The sequence below is a fragment of the Sylvia atricapilla genome, chromosome 16, assembly GCF_009819655.1.
Source record: "Sylvia atricapilla isolate bSylAtr1 chromosome 16, bSylAtr1.pri, whole genome shotgun sequence".
Lineage (NCBI taxonomy): Eukaryota > Metazoa > Chordata > Aves > Passeriformes > Sylviidae > Sylvia > Sylvia atricapilla.
The window spans coordinates 15,204,419-15,218,131 of NC_089155.1; the positions used below are offsets into that span (position 1 = coordinate 15,204,419).

A 13,713-nucleotide genomic window follows, 5' to 3' on the forward strand; every position below is an offset into this window, starting at 1 on the left:
CTTGGCTCGGGCGGCCGGAGGCTGGTGCGGGGCTGGTGCGGTAAGGGAGGACCAGAATCGGCTACCAGGGGCGGGCGAGAATCGCTTCTGTGGTTTCTGGATTTAAAGTAATGTTTAAAATATAAAAATTAAAGTTGGGTTTTTTGCATTTCGTTGTTATTTTATTTTGGTTTTATTTGACGTAACTGCTTTTCTTACTTGTGCTCTTTCATTATTTTGCTCGTTTTAATGAATTATGTTAGTTTGTTTTTATTTTCTTTTGCTAGATATCTGACGTTAATTCAGTAAAAGTTGTAGGGCTGGGGCTGAAACAGTGGTTGTGGGGCCGGTGGAGACATGGAGCGCCAGGGTGTGGAATAAGGACCTTGGCCCTAGAGGCAGGCCCAAAAAAACCATGTGGAGCAATGGAAGTGCTGGGACTGGATCAGTGCCACGGGAGAAGGGGAAGGGGGCTGCAGTTCAGGGCCTGCAGGAGATGCCTGGTGTGCAGAACACACTCCAATCTGTCTGACATGGGTTTGGATGCACATTTCTGGAGTTACTGGAAGGACTGGGAGGAGGCCAAGAGGGTAGTGGGAAGAGCTTTCTCCCAGGTCTGAATACCTTCAAGGCTAGGATGATTTGATGATAGTGGGGGGGGGGGGGTTACCAGCCCTTGCCCTGTAGCACCAAGCAGAGGCAGAGGCTGAGGGTGTGGGGGCTCGGAGGGCTTCAGGGCCCAAGAACCAACCCAAGGGCACCTTTTGGGATGCGGGAGCAGGGGCCCAGTGGCTCTTCCCAGGCCCTGGTGCTGCCTGGAGGAAGTGAGTGGGGCTTTGGGCAAGTGCTGAACTGAGACCCAGGGAGAGGGGGAAGATAGATGTTGGGCTTCAGGCTTCAAGTGTTCCCAAAACTGGGAACCCAGGAGGGTGGGTGGTACAGCTCCTGAAGACATTTAAGTGATAATAATTGACTTGTGGCCTTATCAACAGCGCCGGGCTGCAGTGAGAAGCAGTAGCAGCTTTTAGCAGCAGGCAATGGGAAGCTGAGGAGCTGGAGCTGAGACAGCAGAGCTGGAGGAGACACAAAGGTGGTAGGGTTTGGGGTGAAACCCCTGTGGGCTGCTCTAGGGAATAGGGAGCCGGGATGGGAACTGTGTGGATGGAGCTGAAATGACTGTAAGGGCTGGGATAGGGGATATGGAGCTGTTGCTGCAGCAAGGAGTAGTAGGTTGGGGCTGGAATATGGGTACAAGAGCTGTGCTGAAACAACACAGAGCTAGAGTAAAAACAAAAATCATAGGCTGAGAACCAAAACCAGCGTTATATGCCACTGCTGGGAAGATGTGGAGACAGAAGCAAAAGAGAAGACTGGCAGTGAAATAGAGCTTGTGGGACTGAAGCTGAAATCACTGGGGCTGGAATGGGGCTGCAGTGATGCAATTGCAATCACTGTCCAAAGGAGATAGTGTAGACCTAGGAAGCGACCATGAAATGGGACACATACCAAGGGGCTGGTAATGGAATAAAAATTACTGGGATGGGGGTGGAATAGTGTTTCAAGTGCTGAAGCTGAAACCTCAAAACGAGACAAAAAAAAGACCCTGTTGTCTCAACCTGGAGCAGCTGCATGGGGCGGAGACGGAGAGAAACGCACATGTGGAGCTGGAATAAGTGAGCTGGCTGTGAAATAAAGCTTGTGGGTCAAGAGCTGAAATCACTGAGGTTGTGAAGTCTAATCTAGGGCTGGAGCTCAACTCTCTTTTAGTTTGGCATAGAAACTCTAAGGGTGAAGTAGAGACTCTAGGATTTGCGTGCTGAAATGTCTGTAGGACTGTTACATGGATGCTGGAACTGGCTCTTCAGCCTGAAAATGGGAATGGAAAGGGGATTGCTGTAAGCTAGCTCCTGAAATGCTGGTTCTGCTGGGATATTGCCTGGGTCCGGGATAGCCACTGTATGGCTGGGACTGAAATCCCGATGTGGCTGGGGTCACTGACTGTGGGGTGGGCGTCGAGAGTGCAGGTCAGAGCTGAATTGCTGCCGAGCTGGTGGGGCCAAGATGAAGATCCTGCCCCTTTGACGGTGGAGAAATTGCAGCTGCCGGAGGTGGAGAAATACGCATGTGGAGGTGGAAATACCAAGCTGGCTGTGAAATAAAGCTTGTGGGTCAAGAGCTGAAATCACTGGGGTTATGAAGTCTAAACTAGGGCTGGAGCTCAACTCTCTTTTAGTATTTAGGGTTTGAGCATCTCTTGGATGGCCCAGGAGCTGGCAGCTCTTATTTTATGCCACTTCATTCCTTTAATGTTTTTCAATTACTTCTTATGCAATTACTGCAATTAGGATATATAATAAGGACAAGAGCATTGCTGCCCTGCTGGAGTGGGAAATCCAAACCCAGTTCCTTGGAGAGATTGAGAGGATGGGGAGCTGAGCCTCAGGCTGGGTTTTGGTCGTGGGGATTTGGTGAGGCAGAAAAGAGAGTTTCCTCCAGAAAGTTGCTAATGCCAGTTCTGCTGGCTTTGGGTGCTTCTACTCCCCCAAAAATCATTCTTGTTAAACGGGACTTGTAGAAGCAGGGGAATGTGCCAAGGAGCCTGTGCTGGGACCCTCAAACCCTCTTTAGGGATGCTGACAAGTGTCAGCTCAACAGGAGGAACGCTACAGAGGGGCTGTGCTGGGCCCCTTCTAATTCCAGTCAGAGATATTGGGCACTGCTGGACCTTTGGGATGCTACAGGGAGGCTCCACTGCCTGATCCAGAGAGTTCTGCAATTATTTTCTCTCATGCTTAGAATTGGGCAGGTCATTATAACCACAACAGGTAAACAATCCCATCGGAGCAGTTGCAGTCACAGACAATCACACAGAAGCTAGTCTGGGAGAGGAAATGAGCTGTGTCATTTTTTCCCAATGCGTTTTGAATTTATAGCAGAATCTCTCCTCTCCCCTCAGACACCATACCCTTGAATTTTGAGTTTTCTCATAAAGAATTTTCTGCCTATGGTGAAAAAAACAATTCCCCGGCCCCGCGGAGAGCGGCGGGGTTTGGGGGATCCTGGGGCCAGCACGGGGGGTCCCCTCGCCCCGGCCGGTCCCAGTCAGCACGAGGAAATCGCCGCCGCCGTCCTCTCGGTGTCCGGAGCCCCGCCAGGACCCCAGCGCAGCGCCGGCTGCAGTCGGAGCAGCAGCGGCTCCTGCCGCCCGCAGCGATCCCCGTCGCGATTCCAGCTCCAACGCCGCGCTGGCCCCGCGACACACAGCCCGCTCACCGGGGGAGAGGCGGGACCGCTCGGGACCCGCAGCCGACACCGACAGGACCCGAACCAGAACGCCCGGTCCCACCCCCGACCCCGCCTGGCTCCGCGCAGGGCCGGGAGCAGCCTCGGCTCAGCCGTGAGGGGCGGCGCGGGGCGGGGCCGCCGCCGATGGTCCCGGCCCCATCCCGGCCCGCTCGGGGCGCTGGGGCGGGCTCGGGGCGGAGCCGGGGCTCCGTGAGGCGGGGCCCAGAGGCGGCCAGGGGCGGGGCCGGGCAGCACCAGGGGCGTGGCTTCAGGGGCGCGGGGCGGGTCCCAAGTGCGCGGTCCCGCCTCAGAGCTGCCCACCGAGCCGGTAAAGCAGCGGCTACTTCTGGTATCCTTTTGAATCCCCCCGGCTCTCGATTGGCGGGGTCGCTGAGGCATCGGCACCGCCGATTGGACAGTGGTCCCCAGGAACAGCCCCCGGCCCGCGCTGAGGGCCCGGGGGCTCCATCCCGAGACCGGCCCCGGCCCCGGCCCCAGCCCCGCCTGACCCCGCTCCCCCGGCACCAGCCCAGGATGCGGCCCGGCGCTTCTCAGCCCCACTCTCCCGGCACAGGCAGCGGCACCCACTCTGGCCCCGCGCCGCCCCAACCTCCCCCCCCCCAGGCCCGCGCTGTAGTAGATTTCTGTTTAGTTTGCATCTTAGCAGTGATATTTGTGCTGGAGAGGTGCTGTTAGGAAGAAAGGATGGAGTAAATCTGCTCTGGGGATCTGCGAGGAAGAACTAGGTTGCAGGGGAGGGCAGTATTTATAAACTATCTCTATATTTCCCTGTAATTCTGGGTGTTTGGATTTAGCCTGGGATTGTCAGTTGAGTCAACTCAGCTCCTGAGTTGACACGAACAGGCCAACTCAGCTCCTGAATTCTCAATGAATGTTTGAAATACTTCCACAGAAAGACAAGGCAGGAATGATTCCAAAGGAAATATTGCAAATGGAGGGTAATGGTTGCTGGAGAATTTCGTTGGGAATTATAGATCTCCTTAGGAATAATGGACGTTTGGAGGTGGAATCCCAGTTTCAGCCTTGGGCACCTGCAGGAGAAGAGGGGTCCTTATCCATAGCAAGGAAAGCCCGGAGCCCCAGCGGGTCAGGTGCAGACAATGAACTGTCCAGGGAATGAGCAGCAAGTCCCCTCTGCCTCCGCCCTCACACTAGGAGTGGCGGCAGCTGCAGGTGCGAGTTGTCGCAGGACGGTGAGGGCACAGAGCAGCCCCAGGTGAGAGCTGTAAAGGAGAATGAGGGGGCAGTTCCTGCCAGGGCTGCTGAAGAGAGGAGCCTCCGCTCCCTTTGGCATGGAGCTGTGGGAGGAGAGGATCTCATTCTGGGTTCCTACAAGTGTCTTATGGAACGCCATTAAGAGCCTCTCACAGGGTCGGGGGGAGCGCTTGGATGTGGAACATTGCTTCAGGAGGTGCTGAGGGACAAACCTTTGTGCTCCGCAGCAACAGGTGAGCCAGTGTGGTTTTGTACGGGGGACTTGTCTCCTTTCTCTTTTCAGTTCTATCTTGCCAATTCTTCCCTGGTGCTCCCAGAAGAAAAAGGAGATGATGAGGACAAAAGGAGTTGAAATTGAGGGAAGAAACTCCTGTTATTGTCTCTGTTTAACCTGGGGGGAGTCTTTCTTCACCTCAGATTCTGATAAGTAGTGGTACTTACATGTGGTTTTAATTCAATGTTATGTTCTTTATGGTACATAGCGTTTTGTTTGATTTTTTTTTGGTATTATTTATTATGTGTAATTGGATTTTTGAGTGAAAATAACTTTATGGATGGGCTTGTTTGTATTTGAGGTAGAATTAATTTAAGTAGCTTTTTTTGATAGACTTCTGATATGTGTTATTGGAGTTTTGTTTATTGTATGTAGGGATTCTGATTGGGTGAGGCTAGTCTGGCTGGTTAGAGTTTGGGTGTTTTGTTATTTGCAGTTTTAAATTTTTTTAACCTTTTTCTGTTTAGTGGTTTTAAATAATTTACTGTGTAGCCTAATTTTGCTAGTAGATGGTGTATGGTGAAAGATATGGTGTATTTATTTCATGTTAGGTTTCTTAGTTTCTATGTTGATCAGACTGGTTTTGAACTGAGTTTTGTTGATGAAATTTTTTTCGGTGGGGTCTTATATTTTTCAAGGGGATGTTTCCTAATGTTTACAACGGTGTAACCGACTGTAGTGTGAGGTATAGGGGAGGGTTTTATTTATTTAGTGGTCGCTTTTATCATGGTGAGTGTGTAGTGTTTGTTTTGGTGGATTTCAGGTAATGTGATGTAGTTAATTTCCTAGAGTTTCCTAATGTTTCTAATTGCATTATTGTTTATTTTCTTATAGGTGTTTATTTATTTAGCTGGTTTGGCTATAGTGTGTGTTTTATAGTTATGGGTAATTTGGGAGATATTGTTTATAGTGAAATGGATCTTTTGGGTTCCTGTGTATTTATAGGTGGTATTTTTGTTTCAATAGTTTTGAGGCATTATGGGTTTATTGAGTTAGGAATAATTGGTTTTGGTGTTGTAACTTAAGGGTATTTGTGCTCTTGTTATTTTTGCAGTTTGATTTGTTTGGTGTTGTCGTGGTTTAGGGTAAATATGGGAGGAACCTTTTGAATTGTGTTTTTTTGGAAAGTAAACCCGAACGATATCTCTCTTTTGAACTGGTTTGGGAAAAAACTCCTTTGGAGAAAAGTGGACAAAGCTATTTATTGAACAAACCAAGCACTTTCAAGCCTAAAGAATGAATAACATGAAATAATAAAACTTCTTGTTATTTTTAAGTGAGATGGTAAAATAAGAAAGTCCTTGCTGTGGGCTGTAGCTGAGCTTCTTTGGTCTTTTATCAGCTCTTCTGGCATTGATAAAATTGCTGAGTCCAGGCCCTGTGGGCTGCAGGTCCTGCCTCTGGGTTTTTTTAGTCTGCAGCAGGTTTAAAAAGTCCTAAGAGAAAGGAGAAAAAAAAAAAAAACACCCCCAAAACAGTGTGGGGAACTTCTCTGCCCTAGCTAGCTAAAACTGACTAGGAGCCAAGCAGCTCTCTTTGCTGCAGTCTGTCTGTGCTTGAGCTGAATATACTGGAGAAGGAATACGCAGGAGTGAGGACTGTTTTCTTAACGCAAACTGCATGCTTTGTCTTCCCTTGCTTTGCTCTCAAGATCGGTCTGAAAGGTACAGAAGGCATTTTTGAAGTAGTTATTTTACACGTTTGAGGGGTTTTGGCTTAAATACTTAAAATATTTGTTTTGGAGGAAGTTTGCTTGGAGGTTAGTATTAGTTATAATGGGATTCTTTTATCTTTAATTAGGTGTTTTTAGGTTTTATTGCAGTTAAAAGTTGTGACTTTTTTTGTTCTGTTAGTAATAGAGAATAGGTTTTCGTTTTGTATGTAGTGATGGGATTGGTTTCTATGGTGTACTAGTCTTGACTAAGGGTTTAAAATTCTGTGTTTTTGACGTGTTAGGTTAATGAATTTATGTAGTTCAAAAGATATGGGTTCTCTGCTTCTTATTCTGTTAGAGACAGGTCTTCAAGTTGGGGGGTTCTGGGTATATATTTTGGAGGTTTTTTGAGAGGAATGGACATGGCATTATTTTTAGTATATTTGGTAGTTTGATTATGGGTAATAAGAGCTGGCCTTTTTTGTGTTTTTTGTTTTTTGTTTTTTTTGCAGCCCGAAGCTGCTCTGCCTTGCTGCTTAGTCTGGGGGTAGGGGTAATAGGGCAAGGCCCGGGGCCTTGAGATTTGTCACGTAGGGTGCAGTTGGCCTGTAGAGGGTATTCCTAGGTTGCCACAAGATGTCTGGAGCTGTCAAGTTACCCTGCAGCACTTTGGCTTTTGTCTGAACTTTCTTTCAGATGCAGCTGGATAAAATCTGTGGCAGAGCAGCCCATCCTGGGTGAGAGGGCTCCCCCAAGTAGGTCAGTCACTGTTGGTGTTTGCAGGGGAAGTGTAAATGGTGGCTGTGTTACGGTGCTGTTCTTTGTCTTTATTTTTAGGAGGTGAAGCTGGATATCAGCACTCCAGATGCAGTGGGCACGGTGAGCAGTGATGGGTGGACAGAAGCAGTTGCTGTTGCTGAAGCCTCACTCGCTGGTGGAACTCTAAGCCTCAGTTATTGTGTGTTTCAGGTGGTCCACTCGCATGACGCTGAACTCCCCTGTCACCGACCGGACTGCTGACCCAGTTCACCTGGCTCGTGAGCCCTCCGGGAGCATTTCAGGACTCTGTGATGAAGCCTTGATCTCCATTTGAAGGCACCATCCAGGTAGGCTTGGATATCGGCTGAGCAGTTGGGGATAGGATTCGGGGAGGAGGAGCGAGGGTCCCCTGGAGTTTCAGCAATGCCACGGTCACCTTGTCTGCTCTTAACCCAGGCACAGCCCGTGACGTCGGCGTTGGCCTCTGGGCGCAGCTGGAGCACGGGGCCCGAGGACCCGGGAACGCTTAGGAGATGGTGAGTAGCAGAACTGCTGCTTTTTGGCCAATGTGCTGCTAAGATCACGCATTCATGTTGGGTCATCTTTGTTGTAGCTGACTGAGACGGCAGCCCGGTGACACCAGGAATTTCCCTGAGGGTGAGGCGGCCTTCTTCGGCACCCGACAGGGATTTGCATCCTCAGATGTCCGAGAGATAAGTGGAGGGCTACAGCTCACAGAGGGGATGAAAGCGGGGTGCCAGGGCAGGGGTCAGCAGGCGGGTGTTTTGAGTCAGGTTTGGAGATGGGGATGTCTGAGATGTGACACGTCAGGCTACAGAGAGGGAAAATCTCATTTTTGATCCCTGTGCTGAGGTGAGCAGGGCAGAGCAGTCCTGGCGTGTGTCGTGTCACTTGTCTGTTGTGCACTCTGTGTGTTTTGGGTGTTTTGTCTTTCATGTCTTATCCCTTTGCCCTTCGAGGGGCTTATCAAAACCCTGGCATCGCTCTCAGCATCTCTGATCTCTGCGTTCCTCGGCCAGGTGCCTTTGACTCGGGTGCTCAGACACGCACCAGAATCCATCTCTCTTCACAAGCATCCGGTCTGGTGCCTTTTCGGGTCTTGTTCTGAGCTGTGTCCACAGCTGTGCACTGCCACAATCCATTCTTGAGGATTAGGCCTTTTAGGAATGCAAAGATAGGTAGAGGATTCTGACCGTAGGACTCTCGGGCATCCATCTTCTTGGTTCTTGGGATAAGCCATCCCATTGGCATCTTGCTGCAGGGTTCTCTGAGCCTGGGCAGCTCACCCTCAGTCTTACCTCGGTCATCTCATCCCGAGTTCTCTCGGTCCTTGCGGTCGTTCTTCTTGCCAAGAGATTTATGTCCCCGTTGTGTCCCCTCATTTGTCCTGTCCTGTGTCACGGCTGTTGGTCTGTGTTTGGCCCGGAGCTGCTCTGCCTTGCTGCTTAGTCTGGGGGTAGGGGTAATAGGGTAAGGCCTGGGGCCTTGAAATTTGTCACGTAGGGTGCAGTTGGCCTGTAGAGGGTATTCCTAGGTTGCCACAAGATATCTGGAGCTGTCAAGTTACCCTGCAGCAATTTGACTTTTGTCCTAACTTTGTTTCAGATGCAGCTGGATAAAATCCATGGCAGAGTGCCCTATCCTTGGTGAGGGTGCCCCCCTGAGAAGGTCAGTCAATGTTCGACAAGAGTCACATATTTCACATTTATTGGCACTCCATTGCAGGCCACCTGCATTTACAGCTTCAAACGAGTGAGTCCCTTGCTAACCCCCCCTGGGCAGCAGCTGGAGCCTGCTCCGGGCTGGGCTGAGGGAGCAAACCCTTGGGGCTGACACTGCTCCACGCTGGGGGTACTTGGCAAAATGACCAGCTTTGTCCTGGATTTATTTTTTGTGCTTTCTACAAGGTTTTAATCATCAACTTGGTAAAAAATAAATGGTAAGGGCTGAAAACATGAGGGGCTGTCAAGTTATACACACCAAATACAGCTTTTTTTTAAATAGCTGTGCAGCTTATATGTTGATTTCAGGACTTTTTTTGGTGAACCTTATTTTAAAAAAAATCTTATTTTAAAGTTAGCTGATTCAATAATTAATTTATTGTACAAATACTCTCTAATGTCAGAAGGTTAAAGTACTAACACCAACATGCCACCTCCCTAATTTTTAGCAGCAGAACTTGATCTTTACTAAACTTAAAACTTCATTTTTTTTGTTGCTGATAAGTTAATGAAGGTGTTTATCAGCTTTTGCTGCCCGTCACTCATACTCAAGGTCATGAAAAATTGCTCTAGTGCTCTGAAATAAATATAGATTTTAGACCTCCCTCATTCTGTCCAGACTAGAAGCATGCGAATTGATTTTTTGATCTTGTTTTTTTGGTTTCTGTGGGTTTTAAACTGCATGGTGGAAGGTGTCTGTGGACATGGCACCCAGGGAATGGTGCTGGGAAGGGCAGGATGGAAGGTACTGTTTAGAAATCCAGAGGCAGCAGTGCATTGGGAGCTGGTGCTCCTGCCTCAGGCACACTCTCCTGGCCAGTCTGTGCAATGATAATATTCCTGTTTTCCTTCCTGACCCTGGAGCTGGAGAACAGAAGTCTTTGCATTGGTGGAAAGGGGAGCTCCAGGGAAAAACTGCTGTTTTTGTCCTCAGAGAGCAGTGGGCAGAGGCTGAGAGAAATCCTGGCTGGCTGAGGGACACTTGTGACCCCTCTGGAATAAATTCCTGCGTCTCCTCAGACCTGCCGGTTTGCAGTGGAGTTTGGATGCATCTTGCTGCAGCTTTGCTTCTTAATAATTACTGGAGATCCGTGGATTGCTGGGTGATTGCCGTGAGTTCTCCTCTTTTGTAGGAGCTGCACGGTGAGGTCAGTGTTCTGAGGGAGGCCCTGGCAAAGCTGCCGAGGGCAAGGAACACGGAGCGTCCGGGGGCCTTGGATCCCACCCGAGTTTCTGCTGGAGCGTGCTGCGTGCAGTGCTGGATGTTTGACGGGGCTTTGGGGTGCTCTCCTGCAGTCCCGGCTCCAACTTCTGCCCCTGAGCCGAGGCCTCGCCGTGTCCCAGCACTGAACCCGGCAGGCGGGTGCGCTTTTCCGGCCCTCGGATCCCACGGGCGATCCCGGATTCCCGGAGCTGCCCGAGGCACGGCCCGGCCTCTCTGCCTGGGAGCTGCACTTGAGTCTGCCTGAAGCGAGGGCGTCCTGGCCACGTTTGAAACTTTATTGCTGTTGTTTTTCCTCTTGCAGGTGGTTGCAGGCCAAGGAGAGAGCTGGTAGGAAGTGAAGGTGCTGGCAGGCCTTATCCCAGTCCAAGGTTCCCACTTTTCTCTCTGACTCCTGGATAATTGCTTGGCCATAACTGGACAGAGAATGTCAGGTTGACTTTCTGCCTTTTCCAATAAATCATTGCTTTCAGCTGCAGTGTGTTCCTGGTGTCATCTTCCTCTTCTCTGTATTTGTAAATAGAATTCCTGACTTATGTTTTTCTAGGCATTGTGGCTCTTGTTCCATTGGAACTTGCCAGCTCTGCAGGGAGTTTCAGATGTCAAATACAAGTAACATTGGCATTTCTTTGGATTGTTACTCCCACAAAATCCAGATAACTCTTGAACAGGAGTAACTAGACCTTTTGAATTCCCACTTCACTTTAAAGTCAGAGCAGAGGAAGCAGATTTTAAATCATCATTCCATGAACTTCCACCGACTTGATGACTGCTCCAAAAGTTTTCAATGTTAGAAATTCCTGAGCTTGTTTTCTGGGCAAGCTGGGATTTAGATATTCTTCTTTCCTTTTATTTGATGTTTTTTCCCTCTGATTTTAGTAAGGGAATATTTATTTTTTACACTTTTCCATCCTAATTAGAATTTTTGTACATCTTAGAACATATTTCCAATGAAATTTACCCATTTAATGTTGGTAAATCAGGCTTTGTTCAGCACCATACCCACAGAATTCTGTGAATTCCCAGCAAAACTTGCTAAGTCTTTAATTGTCATGATTCATCTCTTTGTAAAGTTCAATTTGCTGTATTTGTAATTACACGAATCCCATTAAAACTTCAGTCCTGGCTTGGCTGCTGTTCCTTGGACACAGTGGGGTGATTCTTTCCTGCCTTGGCACACGTGTGGATGTTCATAAAAAATGAGCTTCCCACTAAGATAGAATTTGTTTCCAGGCAAAACTGGGAATTGTCTGGAAAACCTTATTTCGTGGGAGGCACCGGGTTGGTTTTCCATATTGCTGCATAATCCAGGAAATTCCTAGAGCTGTTAGGCATGTGGCATGAGGAGAGAGCTGCATTTATAAAATTTTGTATTTTGTTATTTTTTAATTTTTACTTTTTAATTTTTGTAATTTTTACGTTCATTTATTTTGTTGTGGTTTTTCATGTTATCTTTTGTTAATTTGGTGTTTTTAAGATTTTTTTCATCTATATTTTAATTTTTATTTTCTTTAATTATTTATTTTTTACTTTAGTTTTGACTATCATTAAGAAAAAAACACAGAAAGAGAAAATATGCCCATACTATTTAAATAAAAATTTAATCTTTACCCCTTAGAAAACCAGGCTAATTTAATTCTAATTAATTGTGGTTCTGATGTGTTAGGTTAATGAATTCATCTAGTTTAAAATACCATTGATTTGTTCATATTTTAAACACAAATTAAAAAATTACATGCAGGAATAGAAAAGTATAAGTAACAAAAATAGAAATATAAAATACAAAACAATATCAATAACGTCAGTAAATACAATACATATTATTACATGTGAAGTATATTATAATGTATTATATAGAGTAGACATAGATATGAACATAAAAGATAAATGGTATTGAAAAAAAAATATAAGCATAATGAATACAAAAATATTGGAACATAGCTATAAGTAAAAGCTTTTCTGGTTTGAATTTGATTAGTGGTAGAATTGTTGCAATTGTGGTTGGGGGTCTTTTGGGCCATTTATTTTAGAGGAGGTTTGGGACGGCATTTTTGGCCACGTTCTTTTTTGCCTTCGCTCTGTGGCGCTGCCCGCAGCCGAGCTCTGCGGCAGTGCTGCCACCGTGTGGGCAGAGAGCGGTACTGCAGCTCTAGCCTCTGGCAGCCCCGGCCTGGGCTTAAGGCAGTGCTGCCACCGTGTGGACAGAGAGCGGTACCGCAGCTCTCCGCCGTGCCCTTCGCCGATGCGCATCGCAGCCCTCTGGCCGTGAGCTCGGGCGCAGAGCAGCCGCCCGACCTTCCAAAGCTTGAGGGAAAATCGGCAGGAAAAACGCAGGACTGAAGTTGGAAGAGACAGACAAGAAAATTCCAAGAGCCGTGTAGGAAGTGCTTTCTCCCAGGCTTGGACAGTACTGAGATTGGAATGACTTCACAATATTCCTTGTGCCTCTCCTGTTGCCAGCCTAGGACTAAGTCGGTGTTCCCTGAGAGGATGCAGTTCCTTGCCTGGGGAGGGAGGAAGCCTGTGCAGAGGAGGTCTCTTGTTTTTTTTTAGTTGGTTTGCAGTTCATCCTCTGTCCAGTTTGAACTTTATTAAGGCCTGGAGGATTTCTTTATCTCTGGTAGATGAATGCCTTTTTTCACTTTCAGTTTGTGTGTTGAGTACTGAGTTTGGATGAGATTGCTCTGACAGGAGGATTTAGGGGTTTGAATACCTGGGGAATAAAATAAAATGCAATGCATAGTTAGCGTCAAGTCCTATGTCCCTAATTCCTGGCCATTCCGACAGTAAGGATCCAAAACGGTACTTATAAATTGGCACGCAGGAAAATACTTGGCAGTTTTGTTTTCTTTTGAAAGAATAATGTAGCTCTGGCCAGGCTGAGTTCTTATGCCCCGTGCTGGAATACCCTGCTGTCGTGGCTTTTAGGGAGATGAGGTGAACAACAGCGTCCTCTCCAGCAGGGAGATGCTGCTGCTGCTGCACAAGTGGAGCCTTGTCAGGGAAGACCTGCAGCTGCAGGAGGACCCGCAGGCCCTGGCTCAGAAGTGCCAAAACAAAGAACCGATCAGTAAATGCTAAACTACTTCAAGGAAGGCATATTTCGTTGCGGCTGTTACAGACAACAGCAAAAGTGAGGCAAACTTCTCTGGAAAAGGTGCTAATACCTTCTGTGACACTGATGTAGCTTGAGGGAGGAGGAAAGGGAATGGCAAGACATTTTCCAGGTCTTCCTTGTGGTGAATTTTAACATTAACACACTTTGGAAGCTTTGAGGAAACACAGTTTAAAAAGGGAAAGAACTTCAAAATGAAACTTAGTTGCAAAACACGTGTCAGGCTATGAAAAATGGTATTCTTTAATGATATCTTAAAAGAACACGCAGTGCCTGGAAGCTTTGTGCTCAGAGGTTTTTATCACTGAGTGTGGGTGAGATCTGAAAGTGATGTGTAAGTAAAACCCACTAATAAGTAAAGCAAGAAGAAATGGTGCACTGGTCAGTATTCTAGCTGGCAGAAGCCCGCTACTGGGCATAGAGATCTTTGCAAGAAAGGTGGCCTTT

The 13,713-nt window shown here is 47.7% G+C and overlaps 1 long non-coding RNA gene across 4 annotated transcripts; it reads left to right on the forward strand.

Annotated features, from left to right (window-relative positions):
• Positions 1–6,945: 6,945 nt before the first annotated feature.
• On the forward strand, positions 6,946–11,297 carry LOC136368667 (uncharacterized). 4 transcript variants are annotated; one of them, XR_010744887.1, is made up of 6 exons: positions 6,946–7,187; positions 7,266–7,307; positions 7,398–7,723; positions 7,801–8,876; positions 10,063–10,292; positions 10,456–10,634. It is a non-coding gene; the product is annotated as an uncharacterized lncRNA (long non-coding RNA). The 4 variants fall into 4 exon arrangements; XR_010744886.1 differs by adding an exon at positions 10,699–11,297 and having other exon boundaries at positions 7,172–7,307; positions 10,456–10,522; XR_010744888.1 differs by having other exon boundaries at positions 7,172–7,307; positions 7,398–7,534; positions 7,644–7,723.
• The last annotated feature ends 2,416 nt before the right edge of the window (positions 11,298–13,713 follow it).